The 22,823-nt window shown below is 36.6% G+C and overlaps 1 long non-coding RNA gene across 1 annotated transcript; it reads left to right on the top strand.

The window, feature by feature from the left end:
• Positions 1-9,780: 9,780 nt before the first annotated feature.
• Positions 9,781-22,361, top strand: LOC138109133 (uncharacterized). Its single transcript, XR_011150301.1, has 3 exons — positions 9,781-9,863; positions 20,211-20,301; positions 20,682-22,361. It is a non-coding gene; the product is annotated as an uncharacterized lncRNA (long non-coding RNA).
• The last annotated feature ends 462 nt before the right edge of the window (positions 22,362-22,823 follow it).

Below are 22,823 nucleotides of genomic sequence, written 5' to 3'. Positions count from 1 at the left end.
TTTTAAGTCTTTTTTTCCTTTCCATTACATCATATTTAGAGTTCCATGAGAATATTCTTCCAGAATAATTCCATATTATCTTTGTATCTTTATCTTTTTTTTTCAGGGAACTGATGTTAATAACACTTATAATCCTCTAAATGTAGACATCAAATGCCACAAAGTCAAGGGCCTGATTAATCTGTGCTAGCAAAACCACTTAAGAGTCCTGCATTTAGCTGGCTGTTCTAGTCCTTTCTGAAATAAACAATTGTCAATAGAGGTTTCTCACCTACAAGTTAAAATGATCAAATAATGTAACATATGTGTGGTCCCTTCCCTTCCTGTACTCTTTGTTAACTCTTCAGAAATTTTGTTCTTTAGGATCAATGCTGTATTCATGGGAAATTTTTCCACTGTATTTCAGTCCACCTGTTTTACTAAAGAGAGTTTGAATATGTTACCATAAGAGCAATAATTTACATGGGTATCTTTTGAGAACTAGATACATCAAACAGAAGTAGAGGTTACGCAGGACAGTGGCTGCCACTTTTGGTTTCCTGAGAGGTGCAAAAAGTTTGCTAGTACACTCTGATCTTCAGTTATATTCCATTTTAAAGAAATTTGCTACTCAATATTGCTCATCAATATATTTTTTAAATAAAGAAACAGAACTCTATAAAAAAATCTCTTGAATGCTCAAATACTGTTCTGATTTTTGATTTTTGTATCAGGCAATTTTATACAGCTCTGAATCAAGTAATAGTACAGATTATCTGTAGTTATGATTGTTTAAGGGTTTCACTCATTTCCCCATGCATCAACTCTGTGCCCTTCACAGCATTTCTGGGAGGCTGAATAAGGACTGTTGTTGCATATTTCTTTGGTCAAGGACTGAGGATAACTCAGCTTTACACAGAGTTTGAAAGCAAATCTGGATGGCTCTAGGGGGTTTTTTTTGAGTATAGATTTTTATAGGTGTTTATCTTGTTACAGAGATTATGAGTTTTCAGAACAATGAAGCATATGCTAGAAGAGAAAGGAGCTACTTATACCATACTTGCTATGCTGTTCCTAATATCAAGTTAGCAGTTAATGAATTTGAGTAGTTGAATATTTGATGTGAAACTGAAGTTTTTGAAACTGTTCAGGCTTTTGGAAACATAAATATTTACAGTTCCTTCTATCCAAAGCAGAACATCTTTGACATCAGCAGTTACACTCCTTCATCTCCACAGCCTATTTACATGTCTTTGAAAGACATTTACGGTGATTCCAGTTATCCCATGACTGAAGCGAGAGACATGTCAGGAAGTAGCCTAGCTCACCTACATATGCAATCACACAAAACAAAAATTATTTGCATGTATTACATGAAATTTGGTCTTTGGTATAATCACAGGTTGAAATAAGAAACACATGAAAGATCAACATGAAATATTTTCATATGTCACATAGAACTGAGAGTTATTTTCATTATCTTTAAAAACTGTCCACTGTCAGACTTTAACACATTTTTATTTATCATATGAACTTAGAATAAATTGCATTTCTTCCCCTTAGTCTTATCATAAAAAGAAAAAAATCTGTGATATTTTGTTGGTTATTACATTGTCCACAGTCTCCGGCTTGTCGGTGCCCGATGGTGAAGTGCCGCAACCTTCCTAAAAGCATCTCCAAGGTTAAGCACTCTGGCAGGACCACCACACACTCACACATGCATGCATGCACACGCACACGGAGAGCTCCTTAAAATGGGCTGATGGCAAAGAGGAAGGAAGGGTCTTCATATAGAGCTCCACGGGAGAGGTTTATTGCAGCCACACTCTTGAAGGGTTCCAGGCACGAAGACAAAGAACAGGGAGGGTCCAGGTTTATATACAGGAGCCGAGTGAACATCAGAGACCAATGGTCTGAGGGCACGGGGGCGGTACACAGGCGGGACCAGGGTATGGGAGCCAGTGGGGAACGCTGAGGTTGTGGCGATGGGGCAAGGGCCAATGGGGGAACCAGGAGTGGAGAACCTTCTAGGGTACGGACATACAAGGTAGGAAGGGGCGGGGAGGCCATGGGCCAACCAGGGAAGCAGAACTGGGGTACATTAACACAGCAGAACAGAGCATCTTAGGGGAAGCCTTTTCTGTCACCCTAACCTGGGGAAGATCTTTTGGTACTAGGGACTGTCTCACCAGTGGACCCTCTTTGTCCCTTGTACCACAGGCCCATCAGCCACCACATTACATATATTGGAATGCATCACTCATGATCTTGTTATCGTGACACAGACACAATACTCGTACAACGGGCCAGTATCCAGAATGAAAAGGCATGAAGGAATTTGTTCCTTTATCTGATCATACAAGTGGGACAAGCTAAGCAGAATATCACCAAACGGAATGGCAGCAATAACCACTGATGGGGATAAGGAGAACATCAGATGTTTAAATACTATATTAACAATAAAAAGGAAAAGAAACAGATAACTTCGGAAAAAACTGAACAAGAAGTCAAGTTGTAACTTGAAATAAAAGATAAGAGTTTTAGAATCTTTGTGCCTGTTGATTTATCTGAAATTGGTTTCCCACTTGCTTGGAACCATATAGAAGAAGTCAGTCATCTAAATGTGCACTGTGGTGCAGTACAACAGATGCTCTATTTCAATGTCCTAAGGCTCATGGGACTCAGCATATGCGAGTCATGGCTTCCTGAATTAAGATAACCAGTCATCAGTTCATGGAGGGCTTTTCAGAACAGTCAGGCTTTCTGATGTGATCTGGGAAGATATATTCTAGCTGAGATACTGATCTACTTTTATACTTGGGTGCCTAAAACTAAATAAAAGTAGATTTAATCTAAATGAAAATATCCTATATTTCAGGAATATCTAAATGATCTGTATGTTGAAAAGGAGACTTTGATCTTCACTGAAATGTAAGTTTGTATCAATAGTATGTCACAAAATATGGTTTCTATAAAAATGTGCAAGTATATAGGTTTAACTTGGAAATAGAAATTGTTATGCTTGTATTTCTTTTTCTTTCTTTCTTTCTTTCTTTCTTTCTTTCTTTCTTTCTTTCTTTCTTTTTTTCTTTTCTTTCTTTCTTTCTTTCTTTCTTTCTTTCTTTCTTTCTTTCTTTCTTTCTTTCTTTCTTTCTTTCTTTCTTTCTTTCTTTCTTTCTTTCTTTCTTTCTCTCTCTCTCTCTCTCTCTCTTTCTTTCCTTCTTTTTCTTTCTTTCTTTCTGTCAGTAGTCAATCAATAAACATAGAATAACAAAAAATTCATGATACAGTTTCATACTTGGTTCAGTTACAGAAGACTCGATGCCAAGACCCTCCAGTATGACTAGTACCTGAGCATTGAATTAGGTACAGAAATTGCCAGCAGGTTTTCTTCTGTAGCAATGTTGTCCATCTGTCCTTCACAGTTACTCTCTGCTAATATTCATTCTTCCCTTGTTTTTCTCCCTGAATTCCCTTTTATTACTGTCCTGAATGCTAATGCTGTGAGAATGAAGTGTCTAAAACTTTGATTACTCAACAGGGCTCATCAAAATTAAGCAGCACTGCATTATGTGCTTATAGCATTATTGTCAATGGCTATCCAGTTATAAATTTACTGAAGAAGAGAGTAAATAGTGCTTTCAGACAGTATTTAGCAATTTTAAAAAATTGCTATCGAAATGTCTTTTTCATTTTTGTTTTCTGCCACAATGAAAGAGAGATTAAATATGAATCATATTTCTAAAAAGAAATTGATTCATCAGTAGTCTAGGTGTTTGCTTTTTTTTCATGGTATGGTTTTAGACTCTTCATTTGACACTGAATCTTTGTATCTATCGAACTCTGAACATGTTGAATTCTACATAGAGACCTTGTGTTCCTCAAGATGTATAATTTCTGTTTGTAAATATCTTTTTTCCCCCTGCCTTGAACTGTCCTGCCTTTTTATTTTTATTGTTAAAGGAATGCAGGGGAAGAGACAATGCAAATAGAGCACTGTGCTTTGCAGATGAACACTGTGTCAGGACATGCCAACAGTGGCAGGGCCCGCAGCTGCTTATTCTTCTGCTCTTTTACTGCATACTATTCCTTGACTTTTCTGCTTTTCTTCATGGAGCTGTGCGAGAAGTGGATGGAAGGATGATTTTGGTTCCTCTTTAAAGTCTTTCCATCCATCAAAGGCATTGTGAAGATGCAGCACTGCAAAAATATTGTTTTCTGAGTGTACTTCTTTATTCTTGCTCTGTGTTTCTTAATGTGGTCTTGGAAGAAATTGTTCTGGTAATTTTTTTTTTAATTTTTTTGTTTGTTTGTTTGTTTGTTTCCAAACACAGTTTCCAAATACAATGTCTACAGAATCAGGAGTCAGCACTGCAGATCTCTCTCTGTTACTTTGGCAGCCTGTGGATTAGCAGCAATGGCTTGAATCTATCTTCCAAATTAAATAGTAAGATCTTCTGATCAGAGAACTAGTGTCTACATCACGAGTTAATTGCCCTAGTCACTCTTTATAGTCAATGTAATCAATATTCTGTCTTTTCAGATGAAAGTAAATCTAAAGAAAGTGACATGAGCTGTGTATCCAGCAATGCCTCTCTTGTTATTGGGGTGAAGCAAGGTTAGCAAGCCAGCTTACATTAAGGAAGTTAGAATTGAAGTGAATCCTACCAGATCTGTCAGCTGGTTATTTTTTGTGATGCTGTACATTTGCCTTGCATATTGCACTGCTGGTTCTGACAGAGGCTCCTACAGGTGATTAAACATTAAACTTGCCCCTTTTTTGCAAAGAAAATCAAATGAAAGGAGCAGAAGGAATAGATATGCTCATGACTTGTGTCCTGAGACAAAGTCAGTAAATAATATTCAGCTATAATTTAGGTAATTAAATGAAATAATTTCCTGTCCAGAGAAATTATTCATTAATTCGATTTTTGCTGTTTCAATTTGATCCAAGACTTGTAGGAAGAATCAATCGAAGTGCGTGGAATTTGCAGAGTGTTGGCAAAACTCTGAGGCTTTGTTCACATGTAAGCATGTGCTTCCCTCTCAAGTACATGAGCTGTACCAAGGAGAAAGCATTGCTCACTGTCTACTTGGAAGATCCAAGCTGCAGTGGCAGAATTTTGAAATATGGAGAAAGATTATGATTAAAACAAAGCTTTAATGGAGAGGTAATCTTCTTACCATCAATGACAAAGGTCCCTCTGAATTAAAGATTAGCCAATTACAATCAAGAATAATATCAGAAGGATAATATATGTCTTGATGCATATAGGTATGGATAGAGAAATACCAAATGCATTGGTATTATATCCATACCTTGATATAGAACTGAGGAGAGGTGCTAAATATGTTTGCATTTGACATTGTTAACTGTCCTTAAATAATATTTGCAAAAGCTTTTAAAAAGTGCTTGCACCAGGAGGGAAAATATGATGCCATCTGTTTACCTCACACAAGCACATTGGTTTGTGCAAACTAGTTATTCTGGCTATTATAACTGACTTGACAAACACACACCTGTTTTTTTCTACAAATAGCAGTGCTGCAGTTTGCACACACTCCCACAGACACAGAGGGGCTGTCTGAAAAGTGAACTCATGCTGAACAAGAGTGAATGAAGACAGCATTAAGTACTGGTCACAGTGTAATCTTCATCCCTCCTTACAGATATAAAAGTGAGTCTGTACCATCTTCATAATTTAGAATCATTTCAGTATGTTTACACTTACTTTCAATCTTCTAGTTATCTTGCATGTTATGTTCATTTCTCACCATCACAGGTGTTGGTAAGATGCAGGAGAGCAGAAATGTCATGGTGTAGGAATTCGAGGGTGAACAAGCTAAGCAACATGCAGCTTTGACTGTATAGTGCTCTGAGGCCTCTGCTGGCAGGACATCTAGATGTGGAGTCCCATCAGGAAATTCAAAATTCATGTTTGTGAAAGAAAACCCACAAAAGAAGTGGCTACCTGTCTGGAGTTTGTGAGCTAGATATATGTTTTTATACATTTTATACATTTTAAAAATGCAGCAGGAAGCTAGGGTGGGGAGGTATAAGACAGGTCATGAGCAAAGGCTGTGGGTTGAAGAAGAAAGGCAGTAACCAGCTCTGAAGTGAACCCTGATTTTAGCCCATAGAATTCTCAGTTATAAGTGATTCCTCTTGAAATACATGGTCTTATTGTCATATGACAGTGCTGACATCCCCAGTGGAGTCATGTTAGACAGAAAATGTCAAATCTACATTTCTTTTCCATAGATCACTGATTGAATACCAAAGCATTAAACCAAAGAAACCTTTGGGGACAAGTTTCTAAGTATACAAAACAAGAACTGCCCCTCACTGGCCGTGATTCTTCCATGAGCCATTCACTCACTGTCAAGAGTAGCTTCTGTAGTAGATTAGTGCCATTAGTGCCATCACCAGAAGCAGCTTATGGCAAGAAACAAATAAAAAAAGAGAAATTGTGTAAATCCATCTGATTTCGTCATTGGTTTTCTCAATGAGTGCTTGAAACAACTTTCTATTGTACAGATAGTGCACACATTGACTTCATCTGATCTATAGCCTCTTTCAGATTTGGTGCATTATATTTTAGGGCTTGATTGAAGGACTAACCATTAAAATGATTAGAAGTATAGTGACTTCTTTATTGACTGGCATTCATAAGCTGCACCTCTGTCCTTCCAGGTGTTGAGAAACAGGATTTGATCATGTTTGGGAAATGGAATAAACTGCACCAGAATACCAATGTAATCATGTCATTTAACTGTGCATATAGATAATAATGAAAAAACTTCAATGGAAATATCAAACTTGATAAAAATGTGGTAACATTATTGCCAAGTTTGTTAAGTGGACCAAATATTAGCCTATAGCCAGAAAGATGTTCCAAGCCATTAGTAATTTTAAGGGATGAGACCAAGGAAAAGCAAAGCACAATGGAGAAAGCTGATTCCATAGCAAACGATCAAAGAAATGAGAAAAAGGTAACTGAAATACAGTGCCTTTAGTCACATATTTCAAATGCATGGGAAGATCTGAAGGTGTGCATGAACTCACAGTAGAGAAAAAAATCAGAGAACTGAGCTGGGTCCAGCCAGTATAGGTCTGGCAGATCTTGGTACTTCTTGTGTTCCACCAGCTGGGCATCACTGCGGTACAGAGCAGAAATAGAAGAAATCAGCTGTGCATAGGAGGGAGAAAAATTTTAAAATATGGCCAATTCTTTCTCTTTCCCCTCTATCCCCTTGCTATTTGGTCATGGCTGACAAAGGTATGAAACCCTTATAAAATGTAGTAGTTAGAGGGAAGTTGAGGAGAAATAAAATGTACAGGGAATGAATCTTTTTCCTTCCAGAAAGATTAGATTTCATTATGCTGAGAAGTTTCTCCCGTGGGGACTACATTTGTCATCCTGTACAATAAAAACCAGATTTTGACAGTTCCATCTGTAAGTAACATTCTACCATGCAAATGCTGGGCTGGGACTCATTGTGCCACAGGAAAAAGGCCTGCATTTGGAGAGCGACTTTCCACTTTGTCTTACTTGCTCACAGGTTTTTTCTATTTCTTTTATTAAGGAAGCTTCTATCCACTATTGTTCAGCAAATAGGATCTTGTCAAGAGCATCATCTTCAACTTGATAGAATTGATTCAGGTGCTGAATTATATACCAAGTAATTGGAATGACCTAGCAGAGAATGTGCCTGCATTTATAAATAAGATCTGAACTGAAATAACATATAGGAAGGTAATATACTAATCTCCAGATTTCCTGGTAAAGTCTCATTATCAGCATCCAACATCACCTTGATTAGGTTGCTCTCCAGGCATGAAATTCAATTTATTACTTTTCCTTTTAAATAACAAATTATTCTATTTGGCTTAGTCAGGGGTTTGTAACTGAAAGATTTTGGGACCTGTTTTAAAGAGACTGGGATTGTTTTACTATTCTATTACTTTTTGTGTTGTAGCATGGCATCACAAAATGGGAAAATTGGTAATTTTTTTAAAGGTTAGCTTTCCAGGTTTCTGTTATCAGATTATCTTTATAAAGGTTTTCTCCTGAAACTCCCTATGCAGTGATGTATTCTTGGCTTTTCGCAATACATTTTGAGTATTATCAGTTTGAAAGTTTCACTAGATATTTTCTCAAGTCTATTTCCAAAGTTCGGAAGTTTTTCTTCATTGTTGCTTTATTACTATAATTCAATATATGAGATTTGAGAATAGTTATTCAAAGATATAGAAAGTGGTTGTTGGTTGGATGAGAGCTTAAGGGCAAAGAAATGACCATACCTCCATACTCTGTTTGTATTTGGCACTCTGCTTAGTTGTCTTAGGGAGATCTTTTTCTGCAAAACAGACTGAGATGTATCACTTTAGCGCATGCAAAATAAATGAGTGGGGAATTTATCACATGCTCTGGTGTGGACAACCGTAGGACGTACAAATTGTCAAGATAGGGTCTGAGGTTTGTTTTTTTTTTCCTGATTTTTTGACTCGGCTACAATTAGGTGAGATGCCTGCACAAAGGACCAGAGTTCTGAGGATTCTGGAGAGATGCTTGCACTTGTTTGACTTCCATAATTTTCTCACCTCTTTAGGTCTGAACGACTTCTTGATCTGCTATCAAGAAAAAAATTGTCCTCATCTCTAAGTAACATAATCATCTGGCCATGTCACCCCAATCTGTTCTCTGCCAGCCAGGGCTGTGAGTGATAATTGCTTTTTTCTAATCTCAGGCTGCTAAAATTAAGTGCAATAAACTTTGTACAGAAGGGGGATCCTTGATAGACATGAGTCCCTAGAGCTCTAGACTATCAGCAAAACTTCAGTCTGAAACTAAAGGCAGTGGCTAAACTTCAAATGTTTATATATAAGGTCTAGATTGTCCCAAGGTTGATTCTGAGTTTAATTAATATATCAATTAAAAAGTGTATCTGGATTAAGGTCAAATATGTGTTTGCAGACTCAAAATGAGTGTACATGTCTTAATGGTTTCTTCTCTCTGCAATGTAAGAAATAGTGTATTGACGCTGCACTGCTTCTACTCTTTTTTGAATGGCAGTTACAAAAATATGCAGGGTCAGCTTTTATAATTATGTGCCTGATTCAATGTGATTTAAATTTGCATATAAAAGACATATAAAAATATATACGTATGATTTATACCAACAATTCCTTTTCATACATTCAAAAGGGCTTGCCAAAAGACTTGAACTTCTGAGTGACAATGTGGAAAAGAAGTCCTAAGTCACTGAGTCACTTTCATACATTGCAACTTGCTATTGCATTGCCATAGCATAAATCAACCTGCACTCCTCCTGTAAAAACTTGTGTATCTGGTGGAACATCAATGTAGCAACTGGAAGTGTGAATTCATTGGATACCTGTAGAGGGATTTATTTCCTGTGCCTTAATTTTTCCCTCTAACACACCAGTAATTTTCCCATGCAAACCTTCTCAAGATTCCATAAGCTGGTTTCTGTTGAAACTTAACTTTTCTGATTCACCTTACATTTTTTCTCTAAGACAATAACTACCACATTTTTCCTCTCAAAGGTGAAAACAGTGTCTTTCAATGCTTCAGCTGGCAAAAACATTTTGAAGAATAACCTTCTAAGACACAGAAATGTTTGAATGCTGTGGTGCTATACAGGACCTGTCAAAACCCTTAAATCAGTGATTTTTCCCAGCACCACTCCTGCAGAGGGGCACCTGGAGTCAATTAGTTCAGATTAAGAGGAAAGAATATATATAGTCTCTGTCGTTGTATGGTAGAGGAGATGAAGGGAGTTTATTGGATTTTTTCCCCTCTTATAGCTGGAAAGAATAGTGTTTTCTTACATGTATGACTAGGAACTGTCAAACCATGGTAATTATTTAATTTATTTTTCTGGGCTTGTAGGTTTCTATTGAGTTTAAGGGAGCTTTGGGTGTGGCTGGAGAAAGTAGTGGAGAGGAGGGCTCCACACCAACATTTTGCTGCCCACATTTAATTTTACCAGATCAGAGAATGCATGCAGTATAAGACAGATGGCAGTTCTTGACATACGAAGAATAAAACTAACATTGAAGGGCTTTGGGGGGCTCTGTGTGTGGTCTGTTGAAGTCAGTGATATACAGTACATTAAGCTTGTTGCTGTTTGAAGGCTATGTCTCTGGCTTTTATAAGCTGATGGAAATCTGTGCCTCTGTTAATTTTTTGTTTGCCTAGTAATTTCTGAAATTTTCTAAATGAAGAACTTTTTATTTTCTTTGTTTTATGATATTTGATTTTTGACAGATTTTGTGGTTTCTTCTCCTTTTCATACAGAGTAGTTCAGTTTCTCTGTCAGTTCTGCAAATAGTGTAGGATGAGCTAATGTTAAATAATACTCCTACTAACAGTATGAATAATCTTAGGGTAAAAATTCTACCAGATAAACCCTTGCCATTAAAATATTAAAAAGATTAAAATCATACTGATATCAAAGTTTAGGTGTTCCCTAATTAATGCTGTGAATACTCAGGATGAGCAGAATTGTCTTTGCTCTGAAAAGTTGCGAACATCAAACTGAAATATATTTATTTTTCAATCCTACATTACCAGATGTTGCAATATTTTGTTTACCAAGCTGTTAAAAACTATGTCTAACAGAAAATGAGATGGGCTGTTCCAAATAGGGTGAAAAGAACAAACTGAAAAAAGACCATAATTACTAAGATGTGCATAAAATGTTGATTTACCAAATTATGTCAAATCTTTTTCTTGTGTAATGCTTGCTTGATAAATTTTCCCTTAATGTGGATGTTTCTGAGATTGTAAAAGTGTAGTTTTAAATTTTTTTAATACTTTTTTCTTATTTCTATTGGAACAACTAAGAATTTATAAATTATTTTAAAAAAATCATAATCCTAAAGCATAGTCAAATTGTACTCTCTCTTTTCAGTTAAAAATATTCTAGTTTAGCTCAACCCACATTGGCATTAATATAAGATAAGATAGTGGTTGAATATGTTAGTTTTTCACAATTTATGTGTTCAATTCAGGGATATTTATTGTTATAATAATTGACATCATGTGAAAGATGGATGGAAAAAATCTTAATGTAGATTTAGATCATTATGATATGCAAAACCCATTAATTTCTGTATTTTTTACATAGCATTTGATTAAGATTTTTTTTTTTCTGGAGTTCATGGTTTCTTTACATTTTAAATGTAAGTCTGGATTCTCAGATATAATGTAACTCGACTATGAGAAAATTATTCTTTTCATTTTGTTACTTATATGTTATCAGCTTTAATTCCATGCAAATATAATACTGTTTTTTGGAAATTATAGTTTCTACAAAATAGTAGATTTCATAAATAAACACTAATCCTGAATTAAATCCAAAGAAAATGTTAACTTGAGTTATATCTAATGAAAAAATATCCTTAAATCTTTCTCAAAAGCAAACAAACAACCTTTTATTACAGGACTAAATATGTCTTCCAAAACCCTTCTTGTGTTCTTGATGCTGCTGTTTGTTTAAATTGCATCAGCTGTAGAAGCATAATTACCAGTTCTGGAAAACAATTTTCATGGTAACATGCAGCCAAAGCCTGCAGTGGCAAATGGGAGAAGCCAAGGATTGATAAGAACTCCTGATACGTGTCAGTCTCTGCCTTATTACTGAATTATTACCACAAAAAAACATGCTGGTGCAAATCATGAGTAGAAGAATGACGATGAGTGCCTAGGTGTCCTTTTAAAAATGATTGTGAGCTTGTTCATAGTGTTACAATAATATAAGCAAATAACTGCTAACACCTTAGTTAAACCTGACGATAAGATTTTCAATAAGAGTTAAATCTGTGATTATTAGTGATATCACTAGAGGGAAAGATGAAACTGAGATTGGGCTTTTTCCCAAAATTAGTCAAAAGGTACAGCTATTAATAAGTTTTACCATCTCATTCTGGTCCTTAAAATGAAAGCTGAATACTTTTAGGAATAGACTAACAAAATGGCTGAATCACTGCTTTGAGTAGAGAGCATACCTCAGTCATACCAAATATCACTCATGTAAGTCTTTTCCATGTAGGAACATGGACATACACATAATATTCCTGGGTTACAATAAAGAGAAACAGGAAAAATTATACTAAAATTGAAGATGCCATGGTCTAACCCCAGCCACTAACCAAGCACTGCTTTTCCCCTGGTGGGATGGGGGAGAGAATCGGAGGGGGTAAAAGTGAGAAAACTTGTGGGTTGAGATAAAGATGGCTTAATGGGTAAATTAAAAGGGACCTGTGCAAGGAAAGCAAGGAATTCATTCTAGACTTCCCAAGGGTAGGCAGGTGTTGAGCCATCCCCAGGAAAGCAGGGCTCTATCACACCTAGCAGTTACTTGGGAAGACAAATACCATAACTAAATATCCTCTCCTTCCTGCTTCAATTCAGGAAGGACATTGAGGTGTTGGAGCAAATCCAGAGAAGGGTGATGAAGGTGGTGAATGGTCTGGAGCACAAGTCTTATGAGGGTCAGCTGAGTGATTGTCTAACCTGGAGAAGAGGATGTTCAGGGGGGACCTTAGCACAATCTTCAACTGCCTGAAAGGAGGTTGTAGCTAGGTGGAGTCAGGGGCTTCTCACAGGCAACCAGGATGAGAGGAAATGGCCTCAAGCTGTGCCAGGGGAGGTTCAGGTTGTACATCAGGAGGAAATTCTTCACAGAAAGGGTGATTAGACATTGGAATGGACTGCCCAGAGAGGTGGTGGAATCACTGTCACTGGGGTTTTTTAGGAAAGAATGGATATGGAACTCAGTGACATAATCTAATTGACATGGTTATGTTTGTTCATAGGTTGGACTCAATGATCTCAGATGTTTTCCAACCTAATTTATTCTGTGATTCTTCTCCTGGTTTTCTTGCTGAGCATGATGCCATATGATTTTAAATATCCCTATGGTCAGGTGGGGTTAACAGTCTCATATGTGTCCCCTCCCAATTCCCTGTGCACACCCAGACTCCTCACAACAACCTTCATGTGTATCAGGTCTTCTCCTTCAACAGTACTTTCCATAGCCTCAGTCCCAGCCTCTCACCCACGATCTTCTCCCATTTTTCCCCCTCTGCTATGCTATGTTTCTTTACAGGTAATGGAGGTAGCTGTCTGGTTTTGGATTTAAGGCAGTTACAGGGAAAATACCTGTCAGACCCTGCACATAGCATGGTCTAGAGACATAAGAAAATGAAAATGAATAGAAATTCATTGATAGATGAAGACACAATTTGCACATGACTAAGTTACCCAAATCCAACAGGATTCCAATGATATGCAAATTTGTTTCTTTTTTTTGACTCTTTCCCACACCCCGGTAACAGCTACAAGAAGATGGAACTTCTGACTTTATTTACAGTAGTCTTCAAGGCCAGGTTGGATGGAGCTTTGAGCAACCTGGTCTAGGGAATGGTGTCTCTGTCCAGGCGGGTGGGTCAGAACTAGATCACCTTTAAGGTCCCTTCCTACCCAAACCATTCCATGATTCATTGTTAGGTGATAACTTGTGGTTAAGAAAGATTCAATTAAATCTGATCCACCTCTCTGAGAGTGAGGGGAAAGTATATGCAAAACAAACTTTGTAACAAAGCACAGTTCTTTGCTTTTGGTCAGTTTTTCAAGATGAGCTCTTTGATGTTGATAGGACTGAAGCTTTCCTTGCACACGCACATATAATTCACTTGACAGAGGCATTTGGAGCACAGAAAGTTTCAGCCTAGGTGACTTCAAAGTTCATGACAGCATGAGCAAGTAAAAATTGGTCTTTGCTAGGGAAATTTTTGGTAAATACTGTCATCAGCTCTGTCCCTAAGAATAATGACAGATGTCTTTCCCCTTGCATTGCTGAGATAGCTTTCTTATGCTAATACAGTTATCTGAAATTAAATATGTTACACAGGAAAAACAAAGAATGTCCGTGAAATCAAAAACTCAGTGTTATAGAACAATACACTTCAAATTATCCCTTTTATCTAGTTCTATGGGAATAAGATATGAAGCTTCTTCCAATTCAGTAACATATTCCTTTACAACTAAGTTCTGCTATTGGGTATATGTGATGCTTTCATTGTTTCACAGGGAATGGTTTTCACTAGGCTTAAAATTATATCTTCTTTGTTGAAAGCATTTGAAATTAACATAATGAAAGTAGCAAGAAATGCAGATGGATGGGGGGGGGTGAACCTTGGTTTTGAATAAATGACATTGGTAGGCTTTTGGATCTCAGATACCTTTTAGTTACACAGAATTTCTATGCAAATTTTAAGAGTTTTTAAGATCCTGTCCAGCTGGCTAAAGTGTGAATTCTACTATTAACCAAAAAACCCCCCCAACATGGAAATGGCCCAAGAAATGCATCTTTTGCCCACTGTTTCCATTTCAAGGAACTGTGAATGTTGCTGGCAGCCAGGGCTGTTGCAGAGTTCCAGTGGTAAAAGCTGTACCAGAATAGATGCTGCCCACACACAGAAATGTCAGGACTATTTAGCTTGTCAGTCCTAATTTCTCTCTGTGGTTGAAATCATCTCCTGTAACACACCCGTTGATGAAGCATATCACCCTTCAGCAAACATGCTCATTCCAACAGAATATTCTCTTTCTCATTGCACTTGCAAAATGATTTAAGATGGGGATCTGAAGGTGTTACCCCCCCCCCCCCCCCCCGCCCGAAACCTTAACTGTTTTTTCTATCACTTGAGAACTGGAGTTTATATCAGATCAAAAAAGATGCAACTCACTTGCCTAAGCTTTTGGTTGTGCATCTGTCATGGTTTAACCCCAGCTGGCAGCCAAGTACCACCCAGCTGCTCACTCACTTCCCTTCTGCCCCCATGGTGGGATGAGGAGGAGAGTCAGGAAAGAAAGGAAAATAAAACTCAAGTTTAATAATTATGGCAAAGTGAAATATAATAGTGATAATGCTAGCACTAATAATGTTAATAAAAAGGAGAGGTAAAGAAGACAAAACCCAAGAGAAAAAAGGGATGCACACTGCAATTGCTCACCACCCCCTGATGAAGGCCCAGCCTCCTCCTGAGAAGTGATTATCGCCCTTCAAAGTAACTTCCCCCCAGTTTATATACTGGACATGATGTATTATAGTATGGAACATCCATTTGGACAGTTTGGTCACTTTCCTGGTCATGATCTCTCCCAGCTTTTTGTGCACCTCCTTGCTAGCAGAGCATGAGACACTGAAAACTCCTTTCCTCAGGGTAATTACTACTGAGCAGCAGCCAAAACATCAGTGTGTAATCAACATTATTCTCCCACTGAATCCAAAACACAGCACTGTACCAGCTACTAAGAAGAAAATGGACTCTGAGCCAGTCAAAACCAGAAGAGCATCTTGATGAACTGGAGCTTCTATTACTGCAGACTGGCTAATAATTTCCCTTAAGAAGATTTTAGAGTCTGTTTTTCATAAAGTCTAAAGTTCACTAAGACCTATTGAAACTACCGTGGTTTTTAGAAATAAATTTGTTACTCTCTTAAAACTAATTTGTGGACTTGCAGTGGTCTGTTGATTGAAGTCTAATAGCCTCAGGAGTATTTCTGTGATCCTAAGATTTTGTTGAAATTAGTCTTGGTACCTCAAGACATGTTGGTTTTGTTACCTGCCCCACTGAAACCACAAGTGAAAAACAGTCTTTTATCATATGCAAAACAGATTCATGGTCTTATCTGTTGACTTCTTTTTTTCTTTTTTTCATGTATAGTGCAGATAACTTGTAAAGAGGTGTTAGGTCCTTTGTAGTAATTTTTCTGAAGTGCATCACTAGTGCCCTGTAGATAAGGTTCTTCACATTGCTGGCTATATTTTTTTATCTTATGTTTTATATCAGGAGACTTCAGTATGACTCTAGTAGCTGCTATGAATCTGGGTTGCACATACCAGTGAGGGAATGTGATCACTTTAGACTGATAGCAGAGGCACCTTTTGTAAGGAAGCCTCATTTAGTCTGTAACACAAATTTCTACTTACAACCAACTTCTGTACTTTTGGGGTTGGTTTTGTGTGTTTTTTTTTTTTTTTTTTTTTTTTTAATTGATTCTTTTTGACATGTTTTGTTACAACTAATTTCATTTGTCACAATTTCCTTATTTGGGAAAAAAAAATTCTTCAAAATAATACACTTGCATTCATCTTTCATGCTGACATTTTTCCATGATATGCATCAGAGTAATTTCTTCTATAAAAATTTATTTATTAAGATTTTCAAAACTAGCTATGAACTGCAGATGAAGTGTAGCAGAGCATTTTTATTTGTACAAAAAGAGCAGAAATGTGAGAAGAAAGTACATTTTATTTTCAATCTAATTACCAAGACAGAAGAATAGAATCTTGATTGAATACATTCTGAGATAAGTCTTTGGTGTAGAAAACTACCTTTGTTTTTGTGTATTAGTGCAGCTGTGAGTCCATTCAGTTAATTTTCCCGTCCTTCCATCAGTAAGCGGAAGACCACGTGATAGATGAATTTCTGTGCTCATAAAGGCATCCACCTGATTTGCTTTTTGAAATCAGGAAGCCATACTCACTCCTTGGGCAATTATTTTCTAATTTTCCATCTAAAAGTTTATACAGTTTTTTCCTGAGTGAAGGACACCCTTCCCCAGCCACCATGTGTGTGTGCACGTCTGCACATGTGTTATTCTTTAGTGCATGGGAGGAAAGAAAGAGATTTTGAATTTGGCCTAGGATTTTGGGCCACTAAATCTCCCTTCTCTGAAAGATATTATGAGCTATGAATAGCTAAGTACACTTCAGTGTGTACCTTATTAGATTGTTTCCTTCCTTTTTAAGTCAAGTGGCACTCAGCAAGCTGAAGATACTGAAGGAAAAGAACTTAATTATATTTTAGACCTACGAAGAAGGAGCTAGGAATGGCTTTGATGTTTTGTTGTGGCTTTAAGCAGGACTGAGACAAGCATGTGTTTAAACTGTTTAAAGTTCTGCCTTCCTGCTCCCCCCGCCCCCCACCTCCAACTCCCACCTCAAAATCCAATAACCCCCAGAGAAAAGAAACAACCCTAACTATGTAATCAATTCCTGGAGTTGGATAGATAAAAACTCTAGTTGTCTTTCAAGGTGTCAAGGAAATATTTGTCTTTGAATGACTCTAGCTCAATGGCAAAGATTATTGTTCCAGCCAGATTAATTATGCTAAACATTAAGTATGTTTAGTGGCATTGCTGGAAGTGGAGTAAGGACCTCCATTACAAAACTTTTGCCTAGAGCTTAACTTTCCTAGTGCTCCATGGTTTTTCCTTTTTTTCCCCTTACCATTTCCTTCTGCAGTTATATCCCAAGATGCTTCTCATCCTGTTATCATCCTGGTCACTCTTTACCATTATTAATTATCCTAGATGATCCTATTGCTTTCTTTCAGCTTCATTCCAGGATTTTAACAGGGGAATGAACTGATTCTATTATGGTTATACTCCAATGTATTAAAATAATGATTCAGAGACTAAATAGCTAAGCTATTTTCAGTAACTGCAACATAAAAATCTTTACTGTAATACTAGAACCATCCAAATTAAAGAGTGAGGCAACTGCACCTTAAATTGAAGACATTCACTTAATGAAGTGCCAGGCTTACAAAACCAAACAACTTTGGTAAATAAAGCAACCAGTAAGCCTTCATCAGTTACATGCTGCCATTTGCTATAAATTTCTTTGGACTTTTTAAACCTCTCATCTAGCAGGAAACACTCTACAATCTTAACATTCTGTTTTGCAAGTAAATGGCTATAAAATATCCTAGAACAATAGAAAAGGAAGAAGATAATAAAAGAGGCAAATGAAAATCAAGTTTATTTAATAAATAATACATTCTAAAACTAAACACATTTTAGCAAAAGCCTGACTGTTGCATATATTTTAATGACAGAGATCTGTTCTTTGCTGTAGAATATTGGCTGTTAGGCACTTCATCATTCTGACTCAGAATCCCTTCCAATACTTTAAGACTCTTTGCTGCCTTTGGATAAACCAATAATTATTTTGCATTGTCATAAATATAAAATAAAACCAGTATTATGATTTTTAGAAAGACATGTACTTTGGAAAACTCTTGATAGCTTTAATGCTATTCATTTTGACAGACATCTCCAAGGTGATTTAGGGGACAGTTAGATTTACAGTACTTTAAAGAGAGCATATATTCTCAGGATGGATATGGAAAGACTCAGACAAATAATAGGTCTATATAAATTTTGCTACCTGACAAAATATATGTATGCAATTTTCGGATAATACCCTCATCTCCTTCAAACTCACTATATAACTGCAAGGTAAAAATATATAAGAAGATGTAAACTCTGATGAGCTGGGTAGAATCTCTGGGTTACTTCCACATTAATGCATTGCTGTAAAGGGACCTTGATTTATTTAGATTGCTAGAACTGCAGAGGGCACAGGAAGGAGCAGACTTTAGGACATGAAGTGTCCTTTAAGCAGAGAATTGCTTCAATGACAAATGATAACACAACCAGTACTGTTGTTGGTGAATTCTACAAATCTGCAAAGTGCCTCACCTACCAAACAAGATGTAGGCTAAAGTAGTGTAAAAAAAAAAATCAAACAAAACCCCAGCTCTGTGACAGCTCATACCTTAACAGTGTTCATGCTGGCATGATCAGCAGGGTAATATTAATTCTATGTTTAATTTTATTGTGAAATTATGTTTGTATTTTGCCTTCTGCTGGATTTCTAGATAAAAATAGTTTGTTCATTACTAAGTTTTGAGTCCACTGCAAAGGTTGTACTCAGTTAACCCAAGTGTCTGCCTTGTTTTTTTTCATTTTCTCCACTTACTTCTTCCTTCTAAATTGTTTTGAGATGCATTTTAGCAAACAGCTTTAATTGGCCTATAGAAAACTGAATCTGAATCAGTGAAGGAGGCATAGGCAATGGACAGATGAAATAATTTTTTTGAGCCTTATTAAAAGGGAGAAGTGATTTACTTTGATAGTGGCTAAGTCCTTGCTGCAATCGCCATTTTACTACTGACTCATTTGAGCACTTCAGTCAGCTAATTGGCCTTTAAAGATAAATTAGTAAGTATGAGTGTTATAAATCAGAGAGGTCCCCTTCAGCAAAGTGAAGACTGTCAGTGTTTAATATCTACAGAAAGATGAGGGGTTAGGAGAGTATCACTTCATCATCAAAAAAATGCATCATGCTGTCACACACAAAAGTTGTTCTGGATTTCTCCAGAATTGAATGAGTTTAATTTTTGTGCAAGAATGTTCATTAATTATCTAAGAAAGTCTCATTGGCTGCCAAAATGCAAAATTCTTATTAAAACATCAGGATCCCACATCAGACAATACCTCATGTGTGCAATACAGCAGATGAAAGACACCAAACTTGAGCTGCACAGGAGGGAAAAAATAATCTATAGTCATTGCTTTAAGGAATGTTGGGCACATTTATTTTTAAATCACATGCAGCTACAGAGAGTTTCTTCAAGCAGAAAGGAAAATCTGATGTCACTTTTGCTGAAAAAATGTGTTGTAAATATGAAAACTCTATAACCTTTAAAATGAAAAATTGTTAGTATATTTGTGGAAAGTATAATCTCTCATTACTAGTTAATAGATTACTAGTTAATAATAGTTAATAGATTCCCAAAACACACCATTACTAATTCCAACCACTTAATTGAGAATCTATACTCCAAAAAGCTTATTTTCTAAATTCTCAAATAAATCAGAGAAAGGAAATTTTGTTATAAATGGGAAAGTCAAACCTAATGATATTGTGAGCTAGAGGAGGGTTTGATTATCTACTGAAGTAGCAGGGCCCTCCATTCTGTGAGCTTATTTTTATCAGTGTAGATCTTCATGTATGAGAAAGAAAATAAAATGTATGTGCCATTTATTTTGCTAGAACAGTATTTGTTCTTAGGTTTCTGTTGATATAGTTGCATTGGTGCTTTATGACAATATTATTTTTGTAGGCTGACAGGGATAAGAGTTAGGATATTGGAACTACTAAAATATGAGAAAAATACTAGTCAAGGCTACTAAGCAACTGATAAGCCAATCACATATACAGTAGAAATTATATTCAAGGAAACATGATTTTGGCCAAAGGTATAGAGCAAAAATAAACCTTCTGCACACAACAGATACCTATTCAGTCTCATGTTATAAAATGAGAATTTTGTTTCCCAGATCTGTGGTGGTGAGCTGAGGAAAACAAAGAAGACATGAGGAAGTGGGCACTGACAGACACCAACTACACCTATTGGACCTGTAGTTACTTGTGAGATTTAGACATCTTCTTTTTATTGCATCGATTCAGACACATGGTTTTCCTCTTCAGCCTACATTCCTTACATTGCCTTAATGATCTGCAAACAATGGGTGGTTGTCTATTTGGTAAAGATCCCTTCATGTATAAAATATATATTCAGCGCTTTGGTTCACCTTTCAGTAACACCAACTGGAACTGGGACTGGACCTGGTTGTAGAAATAGAAAAAAAGTAATTAGGGCTTAAAACAGTTCTCACCAGAAATCTCAAGATTAGTCAGTCATGGAAATAGCTGTTACCTAAAAATCTGTGATTTTTATTCCCAGACAGTGAAATTGTTTGTAGATAGATTTCCCTCAGTATTTCTAAATTAATCTTTCTTTCCTCCAGGACCCTAGGACAGTTGCAGAGGGAGATCAAGAATTCCTGCAAACATCAGAATGAACAACAGTAAAATCTTTACTTTTTGTGAATACTCAGGCCCTGTTTCTGTAGACTTGTTGTTCTAAAAGACTTCCCACAGCCCAGAAATATTCCTGAATTTGACTGCCTTTACTTCTCATGACAACCAAAAAATTAAAGGAAAAAGGGTAATAGATTTTTAATACTGGACTATCAGCTACTAGTAGTACAAGAATAAACCATGGTAATTTTGAAGATTGTTTTATGTTAGAGCTTTGTATTTTGATGGCATGACTGGAAACAATAATGAAGTGTTACATAAAACTCTTTTGTCTAGGAGCAGGGTCCCAACTAACCTGAATGGCACAGACAAAATTTGTGGTTAAACTTTGTAGGTATCTGCAGAGATGAGCTTTATAGGGAATGCCATGTGGAATTAATAATTGTCTTTAATAATGTGCAACAAACAAGGCATTGGAAATGGAAAGCAATAGAATACAGAATAACTTCTTTCCAAATGAGGGCTAAATAGTGCAGGACTCCTATTTAAAAGAGTAAGCAGTCATATGATTAGTGCATCTCAGATTATATAAATAGAAAATGCAATGAATTAGGTCAGATCAGTAGCTCCACTACAGCATCTGCAAATGTTGAATAATGACTTTGCAATTTTAATGGTGCTCTTTAGCACAGGGGTTTGGGCAATGCTGGGATATATGTGCTGTTACTGAAGGCAGACAATGTGGCCTAGTAGATAAGGCATTGAGCTCAGCAGGGATGACCAGACTATAATCCAGGCTCACCACAAACACTGAGTAAATCTGTGCAGCTCTGAATGCTGTTGTTGTTGTAACTCACCGTCTAAGGATTCAACTGAATGTGATCCAGGCCTAGTTTGGTGCATGACAATTTTATGACTAAGGCTTGGTTTTACTAAGAAAACTGCTATTAAGAAATGAGAAAGTATGGGAACTAGAGCAATGCAAGACAAGAAAAAGAAAAACAAGCAGAAGTGCAGTAGCTGAGATAGTTTTCTTCAGCAGTTGAAGGACACAAGAGGAAAAATACTGACATGAAAAGGGATAAAACAAACAAGACAAAGCAGAACATCAGAAAACAAGACCTCAGCAATATCAAGTTGGTTAGTTTCAAAACTTAACAGATCCAACCCTTCTCCACTGACCTGACAATTCCCTGGCTGGGAGATGCTCATCAATTGTCCTGCCATGGGATTGATAAAGAAATTAATGATTATGCTACTTGTATATTGAGTCCTTGTTATTTACTGTTAGCCAAGAAATTATATCTGAGAAATCTTAAATTGTGTACTTTATGTGTGCAAGATAAAAGATGCTCAAATAAAAGTACTCTCTGCACATTCCCACCCTTGTTTCCTCACTGACAACATTCAGTAGTTCAGTGATACTGCCAATCCCAATAAGAAAGGGGCCCTCCTTTCATTTCTTAACCCTGCTTTGCTGTGTTTCAAATAAGAAAATGCAGAAAACTAGTAAAAAAATGATTTCTTGTCTTGACCAGATTAACACCTTCCTCAGGGATGACAGGTGAAGTGGTCAGAGGTCAACAATGAGAATCATTGTATATGACCAATGTTTAAAAGAGGAACCTGAAGAAAGAATTAAAGGCTGTTTTACAAGTAACATGCAGTTGTCAAACCCACTTATTTTTAGTATGTATTTAATATATTTGATAACCTGTGTCCTTTTTGTTAAAATGTAGAGTATATAGTGCAAAAAACCACTTTAACCATTTTATGCTGTTGAACAACAACATAAAGCAGTATCTGTGATGAGGAAATAAAAACTACTTGTGAGTCAGACAACTTTGTGTATAATAAATTCAGCACATTAAATCTGGCAGCAGCAGATCACAAGAAGCACAATTCCCACAGAGATACAGAAAGATGCTCCATGTGAGTTTTTGCTGATCTTTTCACTTGATGATGAAAAGAAATCGTTCGTCTCTATTTTAACCCTGAATTTTCTCATTTCCATAACAAAATGTTGGCAATTCCTTTATATAATCTTTATCCTGTGATATTAAGATTACTTATCCAAAATGAATGCCTGCTAGGCTGATATGACACTCATAAGATTATGAGCTTCCATG

The sequence above is a fragment of the Aphelocoma coerulescens genome, chromosome 4 (genome assembly GCF_041296385.1).
Source record: "Aphelocoma coerulescens isolate FSJ_1873_10779 chromosome 4, UR_Acoe_1.0, whole genome shotgun sequence".
NCBI lineage: Eukaryota > Metazoa > Chordata > Aves > Passeriformes > Corvidae > Aphelocoma > Aphelocoma coerulescens.
This window is presented reverse-complemented; position numbering and strand designations above follow the sequence as displayed.